At 32.3% G+C, this 23,619-nt stretch overlaps 1 long non-coding RNA gene across 2 annotated transcripts in view; it reads right to left on the bottom strand.

Annotated features, from left to right (window-relative positions):
• Positions 1-22,057, bottom strand: part of LOC111739019 — a 134,634-nt gene extending 112,577 nt beyond the window's left edge. For both annotated transcript variants that reach the window (XR_002780060.1, XR_002780059.1), the window contains exons 1-2: positions 21,674-22,057; positions 14,179-14,267 (exon numbers count right to left, since the gene is read on the bottom strand). This is a non-coding gene — a long non-coding RNA (uncharacterized LOC111739019). The remainder of the gene's footprint in view (positions 1-14,178; positions 14,268-21,673) is intronic.
• Positions 22,058-23,619: the final 1,562 nt, after the last annotated feature.

Below are 23,619 nucleotides of genomic sequence, written 5' to 3'. Positions count from 1 at the left end.
AACATTTCTCGATATGAAGGTCTATATTCACTTCCAAATCCTCTCATATCCCTCTAACCTAAACCCAATACAGTCATACTATTATTCTCATAATATCACTAGAACTGCTTTTAAGATTACCACATTTTCAAATCCAATGAACCAATCTCTATTCTTATCTATTTTAAACCCCTCTGGCATTTGACACAGCTGGCCTCTCTGCCTTTCTGAAAATATTTTCTTTCCTTGGCCTCAGTATTCCCACAGTCTTTTTTTTTTTCTTTCTGCTCTACAGGTGGCCATTTCATGGTACAAGAGTCCCCCATCCCAGACCACCAGTGGATATCTGAAACCACAGATAGTACCAAACTCTATATATACTATTTTTTCTTTCTATATATATATATACCTATGATAAACTTTAATTTATAAATTAATCACAGGAAGAGATTAACAACAATAACCAATAATAAAATAGAACAATGACAATTTTACCATAATAAAAGTTATGTGAATATGATCTTTCTCCAGTAATTTTTATGCTTTTCAGTCCAAACCTATTTCTGAATCTATGTAACCATTCCATGCTTTCAGTAAATGCTTGATGTCACTCTTTTCAGGGAATCTCTTGCTGAAGTCTTCTTATAGGCTCAGTGCTTTCTGGTACAACACATTGTCTTCAGTGGGAACATGTTTCCTGTTCATGTCTTTCACTCTCAAATTTAATGCCTTTTCTATCTTTACTAAACACTTACCATGCTATGTGACTAAAGCTTTTGACATTTGGGGTGTAATAACAGAACTATCAAATTACTCTTTCCTTCTTCACAATTTCACAGAATATTCATTCTTACCACAGGTCTTAGCAACTTCAGCATATGCTTGTTTTCTTTATTAAGTTTAATACTTATACTTTTTTATTTAAAGGAAATAATTTACAAATCCTCTCTGTCACATCCAAATTGCCAACATCACTGCTCTTGCTCTGCTCTTACATGTTATTAAGTAAAATAAGGATTACTTGAACACAAGTACTGCAATATCTCGACAGTAGATCTGATCATTAAGATGGCTACTAAGTGACTAACTGGCAGGAAGCATATATAGAGTGGATACTCTGGGCAGAGGGATGAGTCACACCTGAGCAGAACAGAATGAGACTGTGTAAGATTTCATCACACTACTCAAAGTAAAGTGCAATTTAAAATTTATGAATTGTTTATTCCTAAAATTTTCTATTTAATATTTTTGGAGCTTGTGTATAACTGAAACCATAGCAAGCAAAACCGCAGATAGGGGGTACTACTATATAATTTTCTAGAGTTTCCTACTCAGCTCTATCTCTAAATTTTGAAGACCTGCAGAACTCCATCTTCTGTATTTTTCTCTTTCCTGTCTATACCTCCCCACCTCGGTGACCTCATCCAGTCTTTCAGATCTAAATTCTAATTTTAAGGCTCAATATTTATCTTTTTGAAACTCAAAACTCATATCCAACTGCTTAATTTGCTCTATTTCTTAAACAGTGGAATAAAATTTGCATAGCAAAACATAATTTTTAATTACTTTTGTCAAAATTTCTTCTTTATGAGTTTTTTCCCACTCAGTCAAGATGGTCACCATCTGTCCAGCTTTTCAAACCAAAAATATTGGGTCATGTCCTTCTCCTCTTTGAATGTCTCCAATAAATCCTCATCATGATAAGAATGAAAACCATGCTCTTTACTTGTAATTGTTTCCGGTGTTCCACTCGATCTGGCCCTCTTCTGTGTATCTTTCCTTCTCCAGCTGCATCTGCCTTTTTCAGTCTGGACTAACAAATCTAAGGTAGCCATAATGTTCTCTAGCCTATTATTCTTTTATCATTCCGGCATTGAAATTATTACTATCTGATATTTGTCTTGTTGATTTATTTTCTATCTCGTTAGAATGTTAACTGTAAGAGTGTAGAAACCTCACCTGTGCCTTTCCCACTGTATTCCTGTAGTCTAGAACAGTCTGATACATAGTAGATATTCCAACAACTTTTATAAAATTGTGGTGAAAAATCAAGGATAACACATTTGAATAATGTGTGAACCAATGTATGTTAACTTTTGTTATTTTAAATTACTTTTTCATTGATATCATTATTTGTATTAATAGTATTATCAATAGTTATAGGTAAAAATAATATATATGACATGTATATCTGTTAGGAAAACCATAGCTTTCTACTAAAATGTTGAGGTAACAGGGGCATTAGTTTAGCTTTATTCCTCATGTGTGATGCTAGCTTACAGTAACTATGAACAAAGACTAGATATAGGAAGGAGGAGTGTTAATTTACTTCACTCATCAATGAGAAAAGTAGTATTGTATAATAGCCCTTTAAGATTGTTCCTAAATAAAATAGAGACCAGCCATGTAAAGCCAAGGACTCATACAGTATATTCTCAGACCTGGACTATGATCGAGTGTCTCACTCTATCCCTTTGCTTCCATCTGAGAGGTTTGCCTGATGCTTTCAACTCTAGACATCTCCTCAACTTTTCTCTAAAGAAATGTCCTTAACAGTCCCCATGAGGACCTTTACCATTATTGATGAAAAGATGTTAGGAAACGAAAGTAGTTCCTCTCCACAAAACACATAAGTATGCTTGAGGAAAGAGGATAATTATCTTTAGAGATTTTTCAACTCCTAAAGAAAATATGTTACTTTGTGCCAGATACTCAAATGAAAATGAAATCTTAGGTAAGATCGAAAACGTTTATTCCAGCACTATACCACAGGGTTTTAAAAGATTATTTCTTTAAGGAATAGATATTTTTATATATATATACTTTGACTCAATGACTTTTGTAGGCCCAAGGCACTTTTGCCTTTGTGAAACCTCTTTTTTCATAAGAATATCAAAAATTATATTTTCTGATTGCATTGATTGATATAGAAACGAATATGCTAGTATATATACAAACATTTTTATGATCTAAAAATGGATTATTTTTTATTTAGATTAAAAAAAATTAAAGCATTTTCATGGACCCCAAAAAAGTATGGTAAGCCCTGCTGCTGTGCCTACTGGACCTAATGGATAAGTTGGCCCTCCTCAAATAAAAGAGAGAAATATTTTAAACACAATTTATGTGTCCAAAGCCTAAATGATTCTTCAAACAAAAGATTGCATTTGCATCTCACAGTTTTTATGATATTCCACATTACTAAATGATTATTCAACATATATTTTGAGCACTTAGACACACAAGACAATAAACTCAAGGCCTATTATTTGCCCTGATTATTAAAAAGTTATTTTATATATTTTTCTCACAAAAATAAAACAAAAAATTTAAATCTTCAAAAATATTGCAATTTAATATCCCTGAATATGTGAATTCACAAGAGCACACTCTCATTTATTTGTGGTAAGTAAGATCTTTAAAACTAGAAAGATCTACACCAGAATATGAAATGATAAACCAAAGATGTTATTGTAATGGCTCATTATTCTTCCCTTTTTCATTTTTCTGAAAATATTCAGACATGTTTTTATATACTGTATCCTACATCTTTTCTATAACTTCACGCAAAGAAGGATAACTATATATTCCAAAGGACTTGGGAGAGTTTCTGTTTATTTGATTTTTGCTCCCACACCCGCTTTGACTCTTACAAGTGATTCAAGTTGGATAATAAATTATAGCCATCTTATCTATAGTGACTCTAGAGTTGATTGTTCATTTAATTCTATTCATATTCTTGTTAACAAATTAATCTATTTAAATATAGATTATAAGAAAGGTATTTCTACTAGATTAAATATCTTTAAGCACTCGTCTAGCTCTGTGATTTTTAAGTGCAGAAATTACTATTAATATTGTGTAATCATGTCTCTTTTGTCATAGATTAAACCCAAAGGCATAGGTTTATTTCTGGGCTTTCTCTTCTGTTCCATTTTTATGCTAGTACTGTGTTTTTTCTGATTACTATAGTCTTGTAGTATAGTTTGGCATCAGGTAGCATAATACCTCTAACTTTGTTCTTCTTTTTCAAGATTGCCATGGCTATGGGTCTTTTATGATTCCATATAAATTTTGGAATTATTTGTTCTAGTTCTGTGAAAAATGCCATTAGTATTTTGATAAAGATTACATTGTATCTATAAATTGCTTTGAGTAATATGGACATTTTAACGATGTTAATTCTTCCTATCCACGAGCACAGTATAAGCTTCATTTATTTATGACTTCTTCAATTTCTTTCTTCCATGACTTATAATTTTCCAAGTACAGATATTTTACCTCCTTGGTTAAACTTATTCCTAATTTTTTGATGCAATTGTAAATAGGATTGTTTTCTTAATTTCTCTTTCTGATAATTCATTATTGATGTATAAAAATGCAACCAATTTCTGAATATTAATTTTGTACCCTCCTACTTTACTGAATTCATGATCAATTCTAACAGTTTTTGGGAGGAATCTTTTGGGTTGCTATATACAGTATCGTGTCATCCGCAAAAACAAACATTCCAGTTAAAAAACAGGCAGAGGATCTGAACAGGTGTTTCTCCAAAGAGGACATACAGATGGACAATAGACATATGAAAAGATGCTCAAAGTCACTAATCATCAGAAAAATTCAAATTAAAACCACAATGAGATATCACCTCACACCTGTCAGAATAAATCAAAAATAAATCAAAAATTGATAAATCAAAAATAACAAGTGTTGGTAAGAATGTGGAAAAAGGGAACCCTTATGCATTGTTGATGGGATTGCAAATTGCTATAGCCACTATGGAAACAGTTTGGAGGTTCCTCAACAAAACTACCTTATGACCCAGCAATTCCACTTCTGGGTATTGATTGGAAGAAATCCAAAGCACTAATTCAAAATATATATATACACCTTAATGTTCACTGCAGCATTATTTACAACAGCCAAGATATGGAAGCAACCTAAGTGCCCATCAATAGACAACTGGATAAAAAAGTTATGGTACAGAGAACAAACTGGTGATTGCCACATGGGAGGAGAGTTAGGGGGCTGGGTGAAAAAAAAAGAAAAGAACAAAAGAAGAGGTACAAATTGATAGTTACAAAATAGTCACAGGGATTTGAAGTATAGCACAGAGAATATAGTCAATAATATTGTAATAACTGTGTAGTGCCAGGTGGGTACTAAACTAATTGGGTGGTTCACTTCACAAATTATATAAATGTCTAACCACTGTGCTGTACACCTGAAACTAATATACAATAATATTGAATGTCAACTGTAATTGAAAACAAAAAAAAAATTACCATTAACATTCTATTGCCTGTATAATAAGTTTCAATATAAGACTTTCTATAAACTTATCTCAACCTGTGAATATGTGTTCTCTCCTATCTAATCTATTTACAGTTTCTACTTGACTTTTCATCATATTCTCATTTTTCCCATTCTTAGTTACTTTAGATAAAGTATTTTGCATGTCTCAGGTCCAACCCTGACTGCTAAATCTTAAGAGCTGGCCTAAAATACCATCTCAAGCAGATCTTTCTCTCTCTACTATGAAAGAATGTTAGCTAACAAAGCCACATAGCTTCTTTTTTTTTCTCAAGATTGAAAATTTGTCTTGTAGTTAGGCAGCATAGAAATCTATTTACATAACTATTTCAGGAATTTATTTATGCCCAAAATATGTCTCCTTTTTCTCAGGAAGAACATCTGAGCTTCATCAAATATCTTGTTTTAATTTAGATCCAAATGCCCCTAGGGAAGGCAATTTTTAGGGTGGTTTTTTTTTTTTTCAATAATTTATACTCTACTATAAGTCAAATTTTCAAAACAAATTTTACTAGGGAGAATGGTGGTAAAATTGTGGTTTTGGAGTAAAGGCAGGGCAAAAGGTTACCTTGCTAAGAGAAAGTCATTATGATTCTTAGTTCAGCTAGCTCTACAGCCCATGAAATCCTTTCCTGCTAGAATCAGCTTTGAAACCAATTTAAAAATCTCTCTCTCTCTCTCTCTCTCTCTCTCTCTCTTTTTTTTATGGAAGCATCATAATATGCTGTTAAAAAAATCTACGAAACTTGCGTACAAATACTGATTCTGCCCTTTATTTATTACAAAACCTCATGAAACTTAAGACATTTCTCTAAGTCTTAATTACTTAATCTGAAAAAGAGAGATGATAATTCTTAACTAATATAATTGTAAAAATTCAAGGAAAATTACATCACTATAGTGCCTAGGCTACTCTGAAATTCATTTAAAAAAATAATAAGGATCCTTCCCTTGTCCACTTGTCAAATAAAACAAGGTATTACAAATTTATCAATATTACAAGAAACATAAAACATGCTAAATGAGGACACTTACACAGGAATAAGTGTCTGACCAAAAAAAAAGCAGTTTTAATGAAAGGTAACCTAGTCTCTAGCTGGACAGTCAAGCACTGTATTTTTTTTTTTATCCCTGCAATTCTGAAAATTTTAATTTCTGGAGGAAAACAATGAAAACAAAAACAAAACAAAACAAATCTTTTATTCCGGGACACCAAGCATAGATGATGGGGTAAAGTCACGACCCTGTAAACAAGGGACTAAATAAGAGTCTACGTAATTAAGACTGAGACCTCTCATCCTCTTCCCACACCACTCTCAGTACCTGTGGCTAGGCTTCTACCACCCACCCCACAAGCCCTGCGAACAAGCAAGCTGGCGAGCAGGCTGACACCCTGGTAAAGTCAGCCAGTCAACAGTCTTTCCTGTGCACAGCAAGCTTCCAATTAGTATAGCCAAAAATCATCAGATATTTTCAAGAAAATGTGAATGAAAAATCTTGAAAAAAAAGAAAGCAGCAAAAATAAATAGGAAATAAAAATAGAAATAGAGATAATGTTGATGAAAAAGAAAATTGTGAGGGAAAATTCATTAGAATACTCAGAAAATAATACATAAGACTGCATTCTTAAAACATATAGAATGCTATTCTTTTTAAATCAGAGAATAAGAAATGAACCATGGAAATTATAAAATATAAAAACAAAATTTAAGAATGAGTATAAGATTTGGAAGATAAGTTTAAGGAACCATCAGAGTAAACAAAAATATGGTAAAATGAATGAGAAAAGTTAAGATAATTAGAGGACCAGTTCAGAAACTCTAACATCTGACAAGTAGAATACAAAATGATAGAGAAGAAGTTATTAAGAAATATATATATATATTTATATATATACATATATGACCTTATACACATATGTGATATATATATATATATATATATGTGTGTGTATAATCTTCTCAGCACTGAAAGATATATATTTGTAGACATGTGCCCAGTAGGAAGAATAAAAAAGACCCACCAAAGAACAAAACTATGAAATTTTGTAATGTCATATATTAAAATTAGATTATAATCCCTTCTGGAGAGAAAAACAAAACTCACTCCTTTAATACAAGAGTTTAAGAATCAGAGGTATTTCAGACTTATTAAAAAAGCACTGGGAGCTAGCAAACAGGACAAATAAGGGAAAGGTATGGGCATTTCAGACATAGGCTCTGAGAACTAAACTTCCAAGAACTCTTTCTCAGAAAGCTTAATAGAAGATTATTTCTTCAAACTAAGAAAGTTAAACAAGAGAGAAACGAAATTTCAGAAGACACGTTTGAGACAATTTTTTAGCAGACCTAACTTGAAAACAATTAAACTAGAATTGAGACAAGAAGGGACCCTTCCTAAAGGAGGATACCAGAAAAAAATATTGAGAGATTCAAAATTTGAATGCACAGAAAATTGAACTAAGAATTTGAAGGTTCGGGGGAAATTTAGCTGTGGATACAACGAAAAGTAAGCAAATCGAACATAAAAATCTATTATCATGAAGAAAGCTACAAAGAACTATGCAAGAAAAATACTACCTTGACTGTGTTGGTCTGCCTTTACCATATCTTGGAAGCAGAGCTCTCTACTTTGAGCTGGAAGATAATGAAGACTTCAGGCTACCTGCCCAGCAGAAAGTTCTAAGGTACAGGTCAGCCCTCTTGCAACTGAAATATTTTCTGTTTATTCAGACCTTCACTAGCCTTTGACTTCTGGGAACACATAACTAATAAAGTTATTCTTGTCTTTGTTTTTAACTGACTGGCTTTCCCCATCACTAACATGCTGCTCCATCTTCATCACTACATCTGCTTAAATTTGACATGTGTTTTTTAGTAGTGAGAAAGCCAGTCTCTTTTTTAAAAAAATTGTACCTTCATTTATCCCCATATTTTCTCCAATAAATGTGCAAAGAGATCAAAGAAAAAGTTCTATAACCAATTGAGCCCTTAACCTTGGAAGAATAAATTGGGCTTCAAGAATTGTGCCTGGCTTTGTAAGAGCTGAAGAAGTTGAACTCATTTCCAGGCTTCCTTTATTTAATATGTTCTTTCTTTTACATTTTATGTCGGATCTCATGAAAAGAGTGCCAGATAGTGAAGTACTGATTTCCTCAAATGTTAAGTCGTGTAAATAGAATGGGGAATAAACAACGCAGTATTACTAACTTCAACTGGGATACAATGGGACTAAAATGAGAAGCAGGAATGTACATTATAAAGAAATTATGGAAAACTGAGAGCCTTATTCTCTATGTTTTTCTAGCAACCTAAGAAAGAATCCCATAAGCATATGTAGCAATTATAGTAAACAATGGGAAAATATTGATGAGTCCTATATCTAAGAAGACATCTTGCAGTAGAACACTCTGATGTTGTCCTGAGCTGGACAGAGTCCTGATCCCTTTCAGTTTGCTAATCCCTTCTTTTGCCTTAATCATGAGAACTCTTTACTCAATGACCTTCGCTCCATCTAGTCAACTCGCCATTTCTTTGAGACTTAGTCTCAAAACACAGCATGTTCAGCTTAATAAACTGACTAAATTGCATTGGCTGTCTCCTTAGATGTTTCTGGAAAGATATCATGATCAGCTGCAGGTAGATTTTACAGTCACAAGTCTGTGATGAATGTAACAGGAAATAATGTTAAAAGTGCGCATAAGCTCCCAGACACAACAGTCATAAAGTAATGCTATAAGTGAATGTGACATATGAATCCATAGATGGCTCTATGGTGTCATACGAATCCATGGGTGGCCCTATGCTGTAAGTGTGTGTGCTATATAAATCCCTGACTTGCCAAATGGACGTTACTTTCTGCCTATCCAGGTAGATACTTGACACACATTGCCCTCAAATTCCTGTGAAGTCGACTGCAGCACAGCAGGTGCTACGGAATAGCTTGTGCTCCTTAAATTCATAGCGTGTTCAACGTTCAAGGAGTTAATTAAAAAATACTCTCCAGATTTACACATTTTCTCAAAGTAGATCAAAAGAGGGTTTGGAAGTACAAGCCTAAAGTAAATAAGACCAACTGCTGATTTTTCAATTAGGTTATGTTTCAGGGATACAAAATTATATATTCCTTTCCTTTGCACGTCCCCTGCACTTTTTAAACACAGAACAACCCATTATTAAGCTATTAATCACCTCTTCCAATTAATTGCTAGAAAATGACCTAGGTTTTAGTAGTAGAGTTACAATTGAAAAGCTCTTTGATATTTGGCAAGGTAAAGTTACAGGCAGTAGTAATTTGAGACAGTGAGGCTATTAGCTGCTGTTTAGAATCTCAATTACTTTAAAGATAGATAATTACAAATAAAACAAACTTGTTCTACATTAGTAAGTGCTTCTTTTTTGTTTTACAAAATTTATGAGTGATTTTTTTCAGCCGCTAAATATAATTTTCATGTGAAAAATTGACCTTAACAGTATGAAGTATGGTTACAAGAAAAAGGTGTGTTTTCATCAAACAGAATAGATGCATTTCCTAAACTCTGGCTGTTAAAGCTAATTGATTTATTGGCTCTCCATATAGTGTACTATTGTCTTTATGCTCTTGGGACATGGAAACTCTTCAGAAAAGAACTAAGTTCTGCAACATTAATATGATACTTGCAGCACACCTTCCTTTTCTTCAAGTGTAGGGTTTGCTGCGCTTAAAAATAAGAAAGAAAAAGAAAATATCTTTCCAGGATTGGTTGAACTTAACTGAATGCCACTGCATCCCTTGGTTTATGGAATGTGTACTTTTACTGCTTTCATGTTCCTGAGAAGTTAATAGTTCTTTCCTTTTTAATCATATTCCTTTCATAGTAAAATATTTATTCAAGCAAATGTAAAGTACTTGTCAAAATATGAGAATATGAAATTCCCTTTTTTTAGGTTTCTTAAACACAGCAGTGATACAAAATAAAAAGTGATGCATTTTCCCTCAGGGCTAGTTTTTAAATTCTTGAAATTACCAAATATGTTTTTGTTTTATTTCCCTTTTACCTTTTGGCTGCTATATAAATTAGTAAATATAATGAGAAAAGTTTCTCAGCTGCAGTTGATCTCAATATCGTACAATCATTTCATGAAAGCTACGAAAAAAAGCAAAATGAAAAATCCAAATACTGAAATGGTTCTATCTAGATTTTTCCCTGAGCATGAACTGTAGTCAACAGATTTGACAATGCTTTAAAGAATTCCAGTTCAGAATGCAAAACAAATCTCAACAGTGTATAGTGTCTGTGCCCATACCAGACTGATACCAAAGGAAAGAGAATATAGATGAAGTGATTCTGGGTTTGAGGTATCCTGTACAACCCGCAGGTCTCTGGATCTTTGACAGTAAAGTCTAACCTTTCCTTCCTAAGATCCTACCTTTTATGTAGTTGTTGATTTGGATTGGTTGAAAAGATGGTATAGTGTCTTGTTTTTTTTAATATATGTTTTGTTTATATATATATATAGTGAATAATAAACAGAGCAATAGGCAATCTATACTAGCATATATCCATGAAATCATTTTCAAAGTGCATGGCATGGTGACTAGTCAGAATTTTATCAACTGGCTGAAAATGAAAAGCTTACAATCAGATTTTCTATATTCACAGATATTCACATTAACAGAGAATTCCATCTCTTAATAGCCATCATAATGCTGACTCAAAAAGTCAGAGATAGATATAGTGATAAGCAATATACAAATTTGACTTTTCAGTAATTCCACATTTTTTGACCCTAATATTTTAGTGTATTCTATAGGTCTTTATATCAGCAGTAACTTCCAGTGCCCATGCACAATAGTTAAATAAAGTCAAAGGTTGAGTAAATGGATGAATAAATAAGTAAATCTGCACTTCTTGTGATAAAACGAATCAATGAGCACAAACTGGGTGGTTTATAGACATTTCAGAGATCATGCCTTTTATTCATAAGAGAAATTTCTGTTTAATCTCCTTTGGCGAAAATACATCTGCAGAGATTAAAAAATCTCTGCCCCTCTCTGACTCATTGTGTGTGTGTGTGTGTGTGTGTGTGTGTGTGTGTGTGTGTGTGTGTTCATGTACTACAGAAAGTATCAAACTTTGTAGAGAAAAAGCAACCTCTATCCTGGGTTTAGAATTCCCCTCTGGATTTTCCTGGTCCCATAAAGTTCGTGGTAATTATCTGACATTGGTTATCTATACACATTATATCTGCCTGATCCTGCCTGTGTAGTGCTGGATTCAAGCTCTGGAATACATATTTGCATTTCAGATTTTTTTCCTACTTGGACCTCTATTTCTCATCTCTTTTAGTCAGCTATATACTGTTTCTACATAACTTGCAGTCAGTGAAACAAGGTGAATTGATGGTAATTCATCACTACTTTGAAGACTATATCAATTAGACTGAACATTCTGAACAAAATTATAGTATTCTCTAAGTAAAAATTAAATTAAACTGATCACCTGAAGTCTAAGCTTGCCTGCCTTCATACCTCCACAGATAATAAGAGAAATAAGAGAAATAAACAACATTTTTACTTACAAATGACAATAAAGTATGTAAACCATCATCTTCCACTGACAAATGAGTTAGAAGGTATTGAACAAGGGTTTTGTGGTATATCTATGGCAACCCAAACTAAAATGATTCCACTTCCAATGTTACTTTTCTTTTTCTAGTAACTGTCTATTTTTGGTGGAACAAATACTTAAGAGCATATCCAAGTTCAAAGTACAAGCAGCACACAGAAACTTAAAATTCAAGGAAAAAAAAAAAATAGCACAACCGAGCAGAACATTTCAAATCTCCTACAATTTGTAAAGCTTTTACCTAACCATACATGGCCAAGACTTAAGTTAGCCTAATAACATATGCAAGTTCTTACCTAAATATAGTCAAGGTCTATTGGCACATAGAGAGTGAACTACTCAAAGTAAACCTAAGTGAGATGTTCCATGAGCCTGAGAAACTTTAGAATACTGACCGCCCAAAATGGTTGTTTTCCCATCATTGAAATGAATTTCATCTTTTTGTTTTGTTAGGAAGACTGGAACTGGTGTTAACGTCCACATCTTGTAGGAGAGGAAGAGGAAGAACAAAGGATAAAGTATTAGCATTTTTCATAGTAAAAGACCATTGATCCATCTTGACTGAATAGCAAACCTATACCCGCAACCCACTCTTCTGCTCAGGCCATGTGGTTTTAAAACCCAGCCTCATAACAAGCTAAAATATGCAAAATTAGAAAATATAGAAAGGTCAGGGAGAAAAACAAGGTGTTTTTTATTTCACTAGATTTTTCATATTTTCTTAGAATGTTAAGGATGGATAAAATGAGTTTTGTTTCATTTACCTATTTTTTCAGTGCAAAGGGAAATAGCAATCTTGTGCATAAATAACTACTCCTGCCTTCCTAGCATTCTTATGTGTTATAAAGCCCTTTATAATATTTGATACCCAACTGAGTACTTCCTTTTACCATTAACTCCTTAAACCATGAATATTTAACGCAAACAAAGTTTAAACCCTTGACTCTTTCACAGTTAGTATCTATAATCCCTTTTTCCAGACTAGGTATTTCTAAATCATGTTAAATCTTTAATCTTCCTTCTGGTCAATTTCAAGGTTTTTATTGAATCAAATACAATTTTTTTTATACCTGTTTTCCTTTTGATTTTAGACACTTCTGGCTTAACAAGAGCTGTTTAAATTAGGTGATTATTTTACATGCGGTACAATGATTTAAGCATTCCTTAATTTTAGGCAACTACCTCTAATTGAATCATTTATTTATTTCTCTTATTTATTTTTAATGCATGAGATAATTAAAATTGGTCCTGAGAAATTGAGGACATTTTTTTCAGACTTTGAAAAAGTTTGATTTATTTCCATTTTAACAAACAACTCAAACTTTATTTTTTCATAATCTTAAAATATAAAATGTTAAAAAATAAATCTGCAATTAGATATCACATTTTCTTCTGAGAAATTATTGGAGTAATACACTAAAAACAATATAGCTGAACTATAAGTGCAATGATTCTGTAATAGGGTTTTTTTCTCCTTAAATATTTTTATCTTCTAAAAAGTTATAAAAGATCGTGTAGCTGACTTTGTTATTTATTTCCCTTAAATTGTAAAACCAAAGAAAAGGTAAAGAGGAAAAACAGTTAACCTCTAGTGACCAAAGGTGCACTTGATCTGTTATTTTGTATTCTATACTCTTCAAAAGAGCAATATAAACAGAATTATTTATGCCCAGCAAAATGTTGCTTAATTACTTATGCACCACTGTTTGCTTGTATTTTAAGCTCTCTCTACCACCCACAGGCAGACGTTAAACAGCTGCTAAAAGCTAGCTTTAGTCTTGCCTGTTTGAAATTAGCATACTTGAGCTTTGAAAAAACTTTGTTACCAATTTACATATGCATAGAGACTGATATTTAGACTCACCATATGATATGTCCCTCAAGAGCTTTTCTTATTGCCTCCATCCTCAGGTCTCAACCTAGAGACTGTAAATCTAGCAGGTGATTAATTCTATACCCTTGAGAAACTAGCAATTAGCACTTGCAACCAGTAAAAAATTGTCATTTCAAAACCCTGTTTACTATGCCCATGTATTTTCTATGAACTCACTGTTAACTCTAAATAGATGTGTATGGCAATAGATCTGCAGACATTTCTGTCTCTTTATGTAAAATATAATATTGCTACCAGCTAATCAACCTATTAAATATATATAATTGACATTCTTTTTTTAATATAAAATAGCAAGATGTAGCAAGCATGGAAACGCTATACATGATGTTTTATGTTACTAAACCTTAATCAGTTCATTTCAACATGATGACTTTGTAGGGTTTACCTGTTCTGTGTCAATTCTTATCTCTGATAGCTGAAATTACCGTACTTCCAGATGTTCTTATGCATTATTGAGGTCTTCTGCTGTAGATGCTGGAAAAGGTAAGATAAGGTTTTATTTCTTTGTAGTAGTCACAACACTGAGATCAAAGACGGTAAAGTGCAGTGCTTACTATTGAAAACTATGATGAACCTAACATTTATTTTCAAGCTGCAAACCTATCATAAAAACTGCTCATCAATCTTTAGTTAACCATTTCATGTGTTAATCTGTGAGTTGAGCAAGAAAACATTGAAAGATTTTACAATACATATTTTGTTACACAACAAACTAATGCTAATTATGCTTGTGTATAACACAAATTTTAAATTGAAAATATATGTTAGAAGCTCTATCCTGTGAGACAAAAGTGAAATAAAAGAAAATAAAGACATATTAAAATTATTTCATAGAATAACTTGCATCGAACAATTCACTTTGGTCAGGTTTAAGAATTTGTTAAGAATAAGTTATCCAATCACACACATATTCATTTTTAAAAATGGTTTCTGATAAAATCTGCCAGTGCTCTGGAGAGTGCTAACTGAAGTGAAAACAGAATAATTCTATTTTCTGAAATGTTTTCAGTTCAGTTAAAGAAAAAAAAAAAAAAAAGGTGAAAATAGCTAACATGCATGCTACTTGCAGTGTGTTAACTTACTATAACCAAAACATTTCATTTTGAATTATATGTTACACATTTTTATGACTACAAGAGTAAAAAGAAAAAAAATGGCATGCAGAATATCTTAATTCCTAACTTTGGGAACCTTCAATTAACAGTCTCCCTTTAAAATTCAGAAAACACATGTAGGAACCATTTAGTTCCCAGTACTAGGACATGAAGCGCAGCAGATCTCCTTTATTCAGAAGTGCAAAGTTAGAAGCAAATGCAAAATGATCTTATAGAAAAGTGGACCTTATTTTCTCCACTTGCACAGTCATTAGATGGCCTGCTAAGAAATTCTGCTAGAATTTCAACTAATTACATCATAGGACCATCATACTGTTAAAATCAGTTGCAGGGCACTTGTACACAACTAAATCCCTGCTTCTAATTACTATTTTAGTCTCTTTTTCCTTGTGACATGTTGGTGATAGATCATTATTTTTTCAGCAATTTGTTCGCATTTATATGCAATATAATTGGATCTGATTAATTATTATGATTAATGACTGCAGAATTTCCTTGCAAAGCTATTAATACTGGTAGTATCAAATGAAAGACATGGACAAATTAAAGCCAATGGATTCCTGTTGCTCGTACTTGCAGCGCCTGAGCTGAAGTAACCCTTTGCTGGTACCCAGCAAACAGAAAGTGCCTGCAAACGAGAGCTCTTTGAGTGGTTATTAGAAGCTCATATTGTCTGAAGTGTTTAGAATGCTTTTTGGCTTATTTAGGTGTGCTGTAAATGAGAAAGCTGGCAGATCTATGTTAAAAAAGAGCACAGAGTGCTATTGATCTAAAAAAGTGAAGAAATGTGTAGCATTGAAAATATGCAAAAAGCTATTAAGTAATTGTATTAAAGGATATTTATAATTTATCCATTTTCCTCGACATGATATAAGGCACCTAGTTAACGTCCATTAAATGTCAGATTACAAAATTTCTAAAGAACATATTCATGTAGAGTGTGTTTTGTATTTTAAATTATACTCTGGCTTAGAAGTAGGATATTACATGTAAAAAAAGCAAACAACGACTGAGTAGCTTAGGGGATCGACTTTCCTGTTACCTCTGGGACCTGACTTTAAATCTGGCTTTGAGCAAACTGAAGAAAAATCATTTCAATCTAATGGCAGCAGCAAATAAAAAAAAAATCAGATAGTTTGAGTTCCTTGAAGGTGGCAGCAAGCTTTTTGCTTTATGAGGTGTCCAGAATTTCGGACTTTAAAGGAAAGAATTGAATTTGCGGGATACATGTCTGATATTAAAAATTCTAAGTACAAAAGATGTTGAATACAATTTGCATCTGTCATAAACAGTACCAGCCCTGTGCATAGCATGAGTCTTAACAGGGGGCATGAAGTCTTAAATCTTGCTGAGAAAATGGATTCATTCTGTCTGACCCAGAATTGGTCGTGGTGCCTGCCTTAACATCAAGATGTTTAAAAAAATTTTTTAATATAGCTTTTTTGGTTAGAACTGGATGAAGGTATCTGAAAATATTCAACATGAAAATGTGAACAATTATTTTTTTAATAAAATAAAACTTCATAGCAAACCCAATACACAAATAAAAAAGATGCATTTGTTTTATAATCAGCTGCAGTTTTTCTATGATGATTCGTATTAAATTAAGCTCCCCAAAAAGAGAAAGAAGGTGAACTAAAGAAATCACATTCAGGTGAAAAACAATATTTAAAACACACATGACTCTTAGTCCTTTTAGTTTTAACAGAGAGTGAATTCCCGTGAGGTTTTTATGTGATTATTGATAATAAAATCTAAATTTTTTATCTAAGTTTATACATTTTAAAAGATATTTGGGTCTGGTTTATATTTCTTATGGAAATGATTAAAACAAATTCAGGAACATCATTCAAAATCTTCTAGCCCCTACCAGAATAAGTAATTTGACCTATCAGAGTTCTTAGATAAGCCACCAGTGCCACCCCACTCCCCTGTCAAACGGCTTTGTATAAATTATTTATATAAGGATAATGCTAGTTTTTCTTCTGAGAGTAGAAAAACAGGATTAATGTGAAGATCAACACTGAAGCTGTTTTCATGGGCTCCTTGTATATATACACTATGTCCATGGCAATTATTTTAGAAATTAGAGCTGGCCTTCCTCCCAGGTGACAGTGGGAATTGTGGAGAAGGGCAAGAATCCTGCGAAAGTATTTTCCTAAGTAAGCATCACTGCCCAGGAGAGAGAAGCACTTATACATCTGACAATGTTGGGTATTCACAGTTACTAATTTGAGAAAGGTAATAAAACAATTAGTAACAGAGTGATTAATGGCGTTATTAAAAACACCATGTATGAATCGCCATTAAGAAAATTGGTTTTGAAGTACATTTTGGGGGGAAATGTAACATAAAGCAAAGAAAATCTCACACTATTTGGGGCATAAGTAAGAATAGTCCTGGGCACTGGGTGTTTAATTAGAATAGGTGGCCCACCTATCACTATAAGAGAACTTCTTTTAGTTCATATCCTAGCTTGATTGCAGGTAGTCACTTTGGACTTAATGAAAAAAATTATGATATGTTAATAACTGTAATGCCTTGTGGCAACACGCATCTAAGTGTTTTACCCACTTGTGAAGAGAATCCTTACGCCTGACACTTAATGTCAAACACAGAGATCATAGGGCTGTGTTTGATATATGACCAAAGAGTTCCAAAAAGAAACCTATTTTTATTTCAAACTAGATAACAGAATGATCAGAATCAATTATTCCCATGTTACTATTTTAGAGAATCGACATCGGTTCTTTATCAAACTACTCAGAGCCAATAACAAATCATCTAGCAAAATAGTAGAAAAACCAAGAGCAAATCCTAGGTCCTTGAATCAGTCCTAAGCTGCTGACAGCTGATTATTTAAGTGTCCTGCATCGACTCAGTGTATCCGCTAAGGGACAGAATCTCTAGAAGCCTCTCTTTGTTACACTAAACTCTAAACAGCCTGTCCTAATTCAATTCTAAGACCAAGAATCTGCCCAGACAAAGCAGGGTCTAGAAGAACTTGACCAATCTAAGGCTGACCAAAGATCAGAAACTCTTCCACACAAAATGGAATTGAACTGTTGTGTCAGAGTATAAAGCATCCCTCCGAGGAATATAAAGTCTGAATTCTCTCACACATATCTATACTATAGATTGTAGAACAAGAGATGGCTAAAATGCACACATGCAAAAGCATATAAACCCTGGGTGATCTCAATGTATGTTCCGTAACCTCCATTAGCCTTTCCTACCACAAAACAACCTAAGATGATGGGGGACTGCTTGATTTTCTCTGGAATCCTCACATCGCCTAGCTAGTGAAGGGTGCAGAATTTCTTCTTTTTTCTTTTTTCTTTTTCCTTTCTTTTTTTTTTTTTTTAACAATAGCAACACAGAGTCTTTCACTTAAAGTTTATAGAGATTTTAAAGACTGCATAGTTCACATTTATCATTTTGTAGATGGAAAAACAAGTTTTGGAGAAGTGAGATAGTTTGCCCAAAGTCATATTATTAATAAGGGACGGGATTTGAAAGGGACTCAAGTTTCTTTGAGTCTAAATCTATAGCCCCTTCTAATACCCTACACAGTTGCTGATTGATGTAAAAATATAACATTTAGATTACTATTTTTTAAATCTTGACTTTAGTCAGTAAGAATTTCCTAAGAGATTAGTGTTTTTCGTTAAATAACCAACATTCTGGCTTATACTTAAAACACGTCTTTTGCAACTATTCCTTTAGAAATTGAATTAAAATTGGAAAAATCTAAACATGCACCTATAGGTAATTAATTCAATAAATGATGACACATTCTTATAATAAAATGTTGTTAGACCATTTGCAAAAATATGATAACCCTTCTTTTTATGTGCTGGCTTAAAAAGATATGCATTAAATATGGTTAAATGTTTAAAAAGCAAGTCAGAAAAATATGTATGGAATGATCCCATTATAAAGTTCTATATTTGGTTATATAAGGAAAGAATGTCTGACATAATACACACCAAATGTTTAATAGTGGGTATCTCTGAGAATAGAAATAGAAGGGTTAGTGAGGAGGCTTTTATGATGTACTACATGTATCTCTTTGATTTTATTTTAACAACAAGAATATATTTGCTTTTGTAGCTAAAATTAAAAGGTAAAAGTAAAGTAATTGAATAAAATAAAATCTTAAATTTTATAAGCCTATATGATATTCATAAAGATAAATTCTATGATTTTCAAAATTTCTTATCACATTACTGAAGTGTGGACACTTTGGGGGAAGCAAAATGTTTAGTGTTTTTCTTTAATACCTTGCTAAATATTTGCTATTTTAAAAATAGGAATGTAAGTAATGTGTGGTTATAAACTAAGTTATAGAGTATTACATTTTTATCAAATAAGTAGAGATTATTCTATTTATTTGCAATTAATAGAGTGCTATTTTATGCAGGGAAACAATAAAAACTCATTAAGATTTGGTTGTTTTTGTTTGCTTCCTTTTTTCCCCCATTCTTTAATATTATAATATCACTTCCAAGGATGTTGGTGCCCATTTCTTAGTAGAAAGATTCAAAAGACAAGGCAATTTAGTTGGTTGGCAACTGTCTATGACTCTGCCATGCATTTTCAACATATAATATTTCAACTCCTTGGTTTTTCACATTTACAGCATATTCCTGGGATGAAATGATGCAACTTCATCTGGATTTAGTAAAATCACATTAGGAATTTGGAACTCCTCAAAAGAAGGCATTCTATAAATATTACATTCGAAGAGTCCCAGAATTGCTTACTTAGTGTGCAACAGACTTTATCATTACATCAATTTGTGAACTCCATTCTCATCCAAATGTCTGTTTTAGCTAAGGTTTTTCAAAAATGTTAATATACATCATACAACTTTTGCCTAAAACTCTATTTAACAACAAAACAGTATTCTTAATGTTACAACTCAGAATACTCATTACATTTTTAAAAAATTTCTGAAGTAAAATTTATACCTTTAAGTAGAGAGAAAAAAAACTGCTAATAAAGTTGTTTTCTAGAAGATGAATATATCAGTATTTTTCTTCATTCTGATAAGTAAAGAAGTTTTTAAAAATACATTTATTCAAGAAAAATATGAAATAATTTTAAATTTAACAATTCCATATTAGCAACATCTGTCTGCCTAAATATCCAGGACTTGTCTAAGAGTTATAAAATGGAAAGGACTCCTTTATTTTATTTCCAATGAAACTATATAAAGAGAGGTTTGGTTGCTTACCCTAATGACAAAGCAAGAAATTAAAAACCAAGTCAAGGTCAAAGAATAGCTAATGCATTGCTATTCTCTAATATTCTTTTACTTTGATGTACCATTTATATGTTTTGATGTTTCAAATTCCAGCATCTTAGATAAAAACCCAGCAGGAAGGGCACATGTCTTCTGATCGAACATTTCACAATGAAAAATTTCATAGAAATTGTTAAAGTCTTATAGAACTTGTTATGCTAAATATAGTTGTTCTTTTCAAATATTGATGATGGTACATTACAAAAATATGAAACAGATCATCAGCAATATTAACAGCCAGAAATATGTTGCTAGATATTCCTGTTCCTCTGAATTTTTTAATCTCAGAAGTAAATATATACAGAATGACAAACATGCATTATAAACTGAAATTTGTAAATCAAATGTTTAGAACTCAAGAATCTGAACTTCAAAGAAGGTCAAATGGCATACTATATTGTAAAGGAGCCCTGAAACCACCAACTTTTAGAAATCCACACATTAAATATGATAAATGTAATTCATTAAAGATCATCTCTAGTGATATTATGATTTTGCAAGTACACTGCTTGTATTCATAAAAAAATAACAGTGGCTTGCCATTTCGCTGCCCTGGATTCCAGTGCTATTGCTGTGGAAAATACTTAAGCTGTTTTACAATCAGAGAAAGGCTGTTCGTCTTCTACTGTTGAGCTGAAACACTCCTGTATGTTCTGTTAGATCAAAAACAGCAGAGGTCAGTTTATTTTCTACTGTCAGGAAGCATCATTGCAAAGAAATTCGAAAACAAGAAAGACGGTTAAGTGCAGGAAGCTGTAAAACACAGTGGTTGGAGAGGTAGAGAGTAAGAAAAACAGGTAAATAATATCTAGCTGTGAATAAAAAGAAAAAGATTTTAATAATGGAAGATCCAAGAATTAGAATTTTGTGATAACACAATTTTCACCTGTAATTGACAATATTTGCCAAATAAAATCTTATGGTTTGTGATCAGAAACACATTAAACACACTTCACTTTTTAAGATACACATGAAATCCCTACAATCCGAGTACAAGAATTTCTAAACATGTCCATACTTTTCTGGTAAATGATTTACTAAACCAAGAATTTGGTCACTCTGCTCTGAAATCACAGCAAAAATATGTACCCAAAGTTAATGCAAGAATAGCTAGGTACAAAAAAATGTCTGCTACTTTTTAAGGAAGAGTAAAATAATTAAGAATAAATACTGATTTCTAGAGAAGCAGAAATTAAGCTTAGTATACACATCTGTTTGGATATATATATATATATGTAAGAAAAACAAGATTTCTAAAACAAAGTGTCATTGATGAAACAATGACCAGAAGCATACTTGATAAAGCCATGCTAAAATCTTCCATGATTGCTCTGCCTGTCTACTTTTGTGCCCAACTTTCTGAGAAAAGATCCTGAACATCTGAATTAGTTTATTAGGGTTGCCGTAACAAAATACCACATACTGGGTGACTTAAACCATAGAAATTTATATCTCACAGTTTTGGAAGTTTGAGTCCAAGATCAAGGTGTTGGCAGGTTTGGTTTCTACACAGGCTTCTCTCCTTAGTTTGCAGATGGTCACCTTCTTCTTCTGTCCTCACATAATTTTTTCTCTGTGTGCATGCATTCCTAGTGACTTGTTATGTGTCCAAATTTCCTCTTTAAAGAATACCAGTTAGATTGAATTTTAGGGCCTACCCTAGTGGCCTCATTTTAACTAATCACCTCTTTGAAGGTCCTATCTCCCATACATTCTAAGGTATGGGTGGTAAGTCTGCAGCAAATGAATTTTCAGACAATAATAGCATCACTCATAGTCTATCTTTAACATCCATTGTAAGCTATCTCAATATTTTGATCAGCAGAGAATGCTATTTCATCTCTCTGAGCTGCTCAATGTAACATGAGGATATTGCACAAGATTGATGTTTTTCAATTGTGTTCCTCAGAGACTTCGCATTCCATAGTTAGTAGTCATTGGCAGACTGGTGGATGTTTAACAATGGATTTCTGGAAAAGAAAAAATGATCCTTATTTGTAGCCTTTATAGTTTCTGCAGTGTAATACTCCTACCTCAACCTATTACAATCTACCACTTAAATACTGCTGAATGGGAAGTTAGGAAGATATGCATACAACTGGGTCTCATGACCCAGTAGAGCTAACTCTAGGACACCAATGTTGGGCATTTTGGTGACTTCAGAGAGATCAAAACTCACTTTATAAAAGCACTGCTCTTTCTTATTTACTTTGTATTCTTACCATTTTTTTTTAAAGTGGTTGGATTGACCTCACAATAAAAAGTTAGAAGCACCTAATTACCTAATCTCTGAGATTTTCTAATACTATAAAACTGTTACTCTTGATTCTACTATATTGGGTTTCCATTTTATTTTTGATGAATTCTAAAAATATTTTTAAAATAGAATATTATTTTTCTATTGCCTCCTTTGTTTGAGCAGGAAAGTGTGGTTCGTAACACTCTCCTTGAAATTTTTTGCAAGATGCATGATGCAGCCTTTATCTACAAGACGTAAAAACAATTGATCACTTTTCACAAACTAGTGTATATAGTTATTTGTCTTTAATTCCTGTAAAATTGCGATAGTCACTTCTCGGCAGCTGTTTATGTTTTTGTTTCTTTGTTTTTATAAACATAGCATCTAAATTAAAGAGTTTTGAAAAGAGCAATGCAACTATCCAAGATTATAAGAACTTGAATGAATTTCTCCCTTCTAATTTAGTAGTCTTTCTATGCTCCTACTAATCTCTAAAATATCTTTATTAAAGCCACAATTGTTTCGATCAGTAAGTGTGTTTGCATTTTTATCTTTTCACCACATTCAGAGAATGCATTGTATTTTGTCTTTATATCTGTAATACCTAGAATTAATTGTACATATAATAAACATTAGTGTATAGAATAATTATTAACAGTAGAAAAATTAATAATTAGTATACAGAAGAACAAATCATTATTAAAAATACATAATAAATAAAGGGTTAAAATGACCCTTTTTTAATAAAAAGAACTTTCAGACTGGAAGACTTGTTATATTTACATTAGCCAATATTATTTTTAACTTTGGAAGAAATTTTTAGCAAATCTCCCCTAAGGAAATTCTTAGAAATGAATAAACAGTTTATGACTTTATTTACTTAAATGTCCTAATGAATAAAGATTCCTGGGTAATTTCAAGAAAACTATGAATTTACTAATGAACAAATTTTAATTGTATTAGAGAATAATTTGCATTGTAAGATATAATATTGAATAATCACTAAAAAAAGTAACTTCAATACTTACAAAAATTTCTTAATTCTAACTTTATCACTACTAATATCAAAAATATAATTACTGGGCATTACGATACTTCCTTGGTTCAATAGTATTCTTATTTTGAGGTCCCAAAATGTAACAATATAACTTAGAAGCTTTGTAT

Source organism: Pteropus vampyrus, unplaced genomic scaffold (assembly GCF_000151845.1).
Source record: "Pteropus vampyrus isolate Shadow unplaced genomic scaffold, Pvam_2.0 Scaffold2, whole genome shotgun sequence".
NCBI classification, from domain to species: domain Eukaryota; kingdom Metazoa; phylum Chordata; class Mammalia; order Chiroptera; family Pteropodidae; genus Pteropus; species Pteropus vampyrus.
This window is presented reverse-complemented; position numbering and strand designations above follow the sequence as displayed.